We start from the raw sequence: 6,638 nt of genomic DNA, 5'->3' as shown, positions 1-6,638 counted from the left end.
GAGGGTTTGGAGACAATGCCTCAGGGTATAGGATTCCAGAGGGAAGTGCCCCCTTTAGCGGTTGTAATAATCATTATGATGTAAGAATTAGTTATGTCTCATATATAACCACTTTTCTATCTATCCTTTTTTGCTCCAAAATGGATGCAACCATTTTTAACCAACTTTCTCTCCTGTATAAGAACATAGACAATGTTCTAGAAAAGGGTTGGATTCTCCATATTCGAAAATTGATCATTTGATTCTATCTATCTCTCAAAACACAAAATAGCAAGGTACTTTCTGTGTGTAACATCCCGATTTTCAAAATAAAATTTTCATTTTTATTTATTCAAATATATTAGAGTATAATTACGTTATGTGGAAAACATGATTCGAATGCGCGGTTTCAAGCATTGCCCTTCTCTTGATCCGAAGGAGTACCTGTAAACATTTATAATTAACCGGTAAGCACAAAGTTTAGTGAGTTCCCTAAAATACAATATACCACAATACATATACAATCCATACACCTAACGGATCATGACCTTTCACATATCCACCAATAATACACATAATGGCCTCCAACATAAAGCTTGTCCGCCCCTTGTCCTTCAGCACAAAGTTGGCCTGCCCCATTAGCCTTCAGCACAAAGCTGGTCCACCTGAGTATATTGGCCTCTAGCACGAGGCTAGTCCGCCGTCAACTCTCACATAATAATATATCAACACACAATCAGACATGCATACATACACACACACACACACACACATATATATATATATATATATAGAGAGAGAGAGAGAGGGGGAGAGGGAGAGTGAGAGTGAGAGAGAGAGAGAGATAAAGAAAAGACAAACAGTCCAACACGACAAGAAACTAACTAAGCTAGTCGAGTGGCCTAATTTCACACTAAAGGGCTACTACATCCTTGTTGGATTAAGGTGTCTAAGCCCAAAACTAAATCAGTATGACTTGTAAGTAGACGCAAAATCTTTTTTGGGTTACCCTCATAACTAGTAATTGAATAGAATAACATTTTAAGAGAGATGTTGATTTATTATATGATTAATAAATTGTAATAAACAATTTGTTAATATATTAATTTAAACTAGTAATAATTAATTAAGAATTAATCAGAATTAATTTGGATTTAATTTCGGGTTAATTATAATTAATTGAAGCTGCAAGCACTTGACTGTAATTATTCAATAGTTGAAGAAGAAGGAATTCCACAACCTTCCACTAGAGTTGACAGTTTTGGTGATGCCAAAAGGGCATCTGAAATATTCCTTCTAAGATAAGGAAACTGGATAACCACCTGGATTTGAAATAGTAAGATTTTATTCAGGATTAGGGTTTCCAAGGTTATAGTATCAGGTATAAATAGGACCCCTTAGGTGCCTTATTTTTGTCCAACATTTTTACATTAGAATATCCGAATTTTTGCACCTCTTTCCTATCTCCTCTTGTGTGTTCTTTTTGCTAGGATTTGGGTAGAAACCATTAGAGGCACTAAACTGTTGGTGCTAGCTTCTCAAGTCTACAAAGGAAGGAATCAAGTAACTTGTTTACTATATCAATTTTAAGGTATGTATCTCTAGTTTATGATTTTCAAAGTTACTAGGATGCATATTAGTTTTGTTATTCAAAGTATGTTGCCTTAATGTGAATACTTAAATCCTTTTAGGTTGCATGTGCCCTTCTTAATTGTTAAGTAATTTTCCACATTGAGCACTTTGTTGTAATCTAATAAACCCATAAGTTGTATCAGAGCTAATTGTTGTGTCTTAAATTTAAAACGCATTTGTGAATCGAACAATTTTTTTTTCGCAAAAACTTGATTCATGACGTGACAATGCTTCTGTCACGACGTGAAGGTGGATCAGATCCAGATTTTCGAGATCTTCTGCCTAATCTGATTTATGTGTTTGTACTTTGCTAGTTATCTATTTTGATATATGCTAAAATCTGATTTTTGCTTATTCTAGATGATTAAATAAAAACCCTAAATATTAGGAGATATTCTTAGATAAAATAATGATTAATTATGAGATTAATATTATCCTTTTGGATCTAATAATTAATTTAATTAATTGATTAATTATAAGAAAAATATTAAATCCATAAATGGTTTAAATGATTAATTAAATAAATAATTTTAAATTTTTAAATGGTTAATTAAGTATTTAATTAATTTAGTTAATTAATTTTAAACCTAGTATTTTGAAGTGTTTTAAAATCCACCTTATATATGCATTATAAGATTAATTACTATATGTATAAACAAAGTTAGTCAGATCGCTAGTAAGCCTCATTCACGAAGCCATGTTATAAAGAGTGTATAAGGAAACGACCTATAAAATAACCGTTGAATGAGTGTCTTTTTCACTCACCACTCTCCTGTGTGATAGAGGGTCATAGCTAATGAGTTTGATAGGACATAATCTCGTTAAAAGTATAATGGTATAAAAGTATTAGAACCTTATTTTAAAATCCCACTCTAGTTACTTTAAGAAAAAATGTGAAATGTATGTTAATCCATGAAAACACACATCATTCTTTGTAAGTTGTTAGTGGAGCGTATGTGGCTAACCGACACATTAATTTGGGACTATAAAGTTGAATGATGGTACAAATCATAAATTATCATTATTAGTGGAGTGTGTGTGGTTTACTGACACATTAATTGAGATGATAAAGGATATTAAGGTTGTCGACTGGGTTTGCATGGTTACTCACATCTTGTTTGTGATCATCGGTATCCCAGTCACAAATTGAAGAACATAATATGAGATTAAACATTCCATTGATATGATTCAATGAATTTCAAATGGTCTAGGAATTCATATTAGATTTGAATTTGTGAATTGTTATACCTACATTGATAAATTTGCAATTAGATTACGACTTCCCTCTTCTTAATTGTGAATTGTATTTTGGATCCTAGCCTTGAATATTAATTTTGGTTAAAGCATTAAGGATTTATATCAACTATCTAAAACTATATATATATATATATATATATATATATATATATATATATATATATATATCATTAAAGATGTCTGTAAATGGTGACTCTACTACTTCTCAAAACTCCACCCAAAGTTCTAACTTCACTCTCTTGTCGATTCTGTCAAAAGAGAAGCTCATTGGTCCAAACTATATGGACCTGATGAGAAATTTGAAGATGAATATTCGATACGAGAACAAGGAACATGTTCTCAAAAAGCCTCTGGTTGAAAACATTTAATCCATTGCTACTCCTGAAGAAATAGCTGCTTTCAACAAGCATTTTGATGACGCCATGAAAGTTGCTTGCATCCCAAAAATCAACGTAAATTTTTTCATTTTTCATTTTTCAAAACAACCCCAAGACAATAATTGTTTACAAAACCATTGTTTCAAAAGTATAAATCATAATCAGAGTATTACCAAAATCCAAATAACATAAATCCAAAGGATGTGCGCGATCACGTCTTTGCCTTGCCACGATCATCTGAAGTACCTGAAACAACAACTGAAACTATAGGCCAAAGCTTAGTGAGTTCCGCTAAAGTACCACCAAACAACATAACATATACAAACAAGCATGTTGAGTCCAATCATTCATTTGAATAGAATACCATAGGGTCCACAACAATCGAGATGGATTACCCTTGGCCCAATCAGTCATCAGACTAGAATGCCAATATGCAATGGGTCCACAACCATCGAGATGGATTACCCCCGGTCTGTTGAATCACGCACATAGCAGTAAAGCTTCAACCCAAAACCATAACATGTCGACCTATACATAACAGATAAACATATAACCAGTCAGCAGACAAATATGCAAATCTACACATCACTACCGCATATCAACATTCTATATATTAGGACACAAATCTAACAGATCACTACAACATAACATCCTATATACTAGGATACATATCTAACATATCACTACAACATAACAACATCTTTTGTACCAGGATACATAATCTAGTGAGTTCGTATTCGTGCCTTCGACCCACAAGTACAGTGAGGAAAACTCACTTGAATCGAAGAATTCTGAAACATTTCGATACGATCCCTTTTTAAGCATTGCGTGCACCCACGAATCTGCTAATCACCAAAACCAGGTAGAATCTTAGCAAATAGCCCAAAACCACCAAGTTTGACCTAAAGTCAAACTTGGTCAAAGAGTCAACGGTCAACGATTAACAGACCCTCACGACGTGACCATCCATGGCTCACATCGTGAGCCACTACAGGAAAAAATAGTCGAGTCTCACAACCCTCACGACGTGACATTCATCTCCTCATGCCATGAGATCCGTCTGAGTGCCATTTGATCCAAAAGCATCTTAATCCATTAAGTCACTAACCCATCTCTTCCAGGAGGCTTCCTAACACTCCTAGGATCATAAAAATTGATGCTTTAAGGTCTCGTATGTCTAATACAAGACTTGAGCTCAAACTAGGTCATTTATTAAGAAAAATAAGCTAGGTTCTCAAGCATGGACTCAAATATCCTCCAAACTTCAGATCCATAAGATATAAGCACCAAGGGACTCTTAGACCAATAAAGTTGCCAACTTTATGGAGTCCCAACACTCTAACTCTTAAACCGTGGCAAAAAAATTCATAAAAACTTAGATGTAGCGACAATGAAACATAAAGTTTGGATATTAGTTATTCAAAATGGTCCAGAAGTGTAGCTAGAAGTTGCAAATGGAACTTCCATGCTGAAACTATGCCCCAATGGTGATCTATTCCTCTCCAAGCCACCAAAACTCCACCAAAATCTCAAGAATCACAATGAGAGGCTAGGGTTAGGGTTTTACTTGATGGATTTTGAGCATTACAACAATCCTATGATGTACATGCAACCCTAATGCTTTGGATCTAAGTTTTTCTCAAATTATACATGCAATACTAATCATCCAAAGCATGAACCTTAACTAGCATAAAATTTTCAAAATTGACAACTAATACAAAGTTAGATGAATACCTTTTCTTGTAGCTCGATTAATCTTGACCTTCAAGAGCTTAGTGCCTCAAATGTTGTATCTAAAATGGATCACAAACACCAAGTAGCAATGGAGGATTATGAGAGAGGTGGGAAAGCTCTAAAATTCGGCTAGTGTTCCTCTTGGGATCAAGTGGCCGGTTTAAGGAGTCCTAGGGGTTCCTTATATAGCTGAGTTGCTAGGGTTTCTGAATGGAACTTTAATTCTCTGCTTAGGCCTTAAGCAATCCATTAGATCCTTCCATAATCCCCCTTTGGGCGAATTCTATGTGGGCTACACACCGAATTTCATCCATCCCTTCTAAGGGATCCATAAGCCTAACTTGCAACTATCATATAATTGCAATATCAGTCCCTATAATTTAATCAGTCTCTTTTGATTACCAAATTAATTCCAAATTAAGTTCTTATCACTAATTAAATAATATGATTTCTCAATTAATATATTATTCTTTTAATATATTAATAAATCATAATTAACATATTATTCTTATAATATATTAATAAATCATAATTAACCTCTTTCTCCATAATTCATCCTATCAAATTGCTATGGTGAAGGCAACCCAAAAGGACCATGCTATTATCGGGTCAAATACATACCAATTATAGTTATGAGCTTAGACACCTAATCTAACAGTCTCCCACTTACATAAGTCTAATAATTATAACTGCAAGTATGAGTTCAAGATCCGATGAGCAATCATAGCTCTCAAAAGCAGCTATCAAACTCTGACCAAGTCAATAACGCGTCCTTTAGATAAGGGATCATGTAGTCCTCCGTTCTCAAGAGATCGTGTGGTCAAAGACATGGAACATAATCATTCTCATTGTCCAACAGTTTGTTTCCCGATTTCTGATTTGTTTGACATAGAACTTAATTGAACACGTCAATTCAATCCTGATCGGGCCCGACACATAACTCAACACAAAATCATCGAAGGGCCCAAGATAACGCTTTTAATCCTCTTAGGATAAAAGGAACAGATAAACTTTGACTTATATGCTTGTACTATTTACTTATTAAATCGTATACAACAATACTTTTTATAGCATCAAGTTACTGATGCGTTTATGCATTATAAATGCACAAACAATATTATCGTCTCACAATCACTCATGATAAATTTCATGAAGTGATTCATATGAGCGTGAGTTTAATCCAAAACTCAAATCTTAGACAATATACAAACCAATTCATGACATTCTAACCTCATAGCCTACTTCCAAAGTATGATCGACTGTGGATAATTCGAATAATCCTATTATTCTGGAAATCAAAACATGCAAAAGTAAAACAATAGTAAACAATTGACACAAGATAGTAACTTTACTCATAAATAAAACTCATTTATTCAATCATAAAATGTCAATTATATTTTATCTATTACAAGTTTCTAAATAACTATCTAATCACCAAAACAAATATCATCCTTCAGACCAATGCTCCTCACATGCTGTAAGTGTTTAAACCTGCTTAGACCCTTTGTGAGGGGATCTGCTGGGTTCTCCTCTGATGATACCTTCTTTACTACAAGGGGTCCCTCTTCTACCCGATGTCTGATGAAGTGGTATTTTCTGTCGATGTGCCTAGATCTCCCATGATCACTCGGTTCCTTGGTCAAGGCAACCGCTCCTTCG

This window comes from Lactuca serriola, chromosome 5 (genome assembly GCF_051521515.1).
Source record: "Lactuca serriola cultivar US96UC23 chromosome 5, Lser_US96UC23_V15, whole genome shotgun sequence".
NCBI lineage: Eukaryota > Viridiplantae > Streptophyta > Magnoliopsida > Asterales > Asteraceae > Lactuca > Lactuca serriola.
This window is presented reverse-complemented; position numbering follows the sequence as displayed.